We start from the raw sequence: 227 nt of genomic DNA, 5'->3' as shown, positions 1-227 counted from the left end.
CCCGTTTTATACCCGGAGGTATAAACTTAGCTTAACTTATACCCCGGGTAAAAAACAGCCAAGCCTAAAATGACTGGTCTGTTATACCAGTATTGTAGGAATGGTGAGCGGGAGGGGGGGGGGATTAACGACAGTTGAAAGATCCCACTCAGCAGCCTCCAAAGAGAGATGGCCTTGACGCTTGACTTTGATTTGCACGGACCGTCACCCGCGCCATCCCTGGATAC

The sequence above is a fragment of the Penaeus monodon genome, chromosome 15 (genome assembly GCF_015228065.2).
Source record: "Penaeus monodon isolate SGIC_2016 chromosome 15, NSTDA_Pmon_1, whole genome shotgun sequence".
Classification (NCBI taxonomy): Eukaryota; Metazoa; Arthropoda; class Malacostraca; order Decapoda; family Penaeidae; genus Penaeus; species Penaeus monodon.
Note: the sequence above shows the minus strand (reverse complement) of the source record.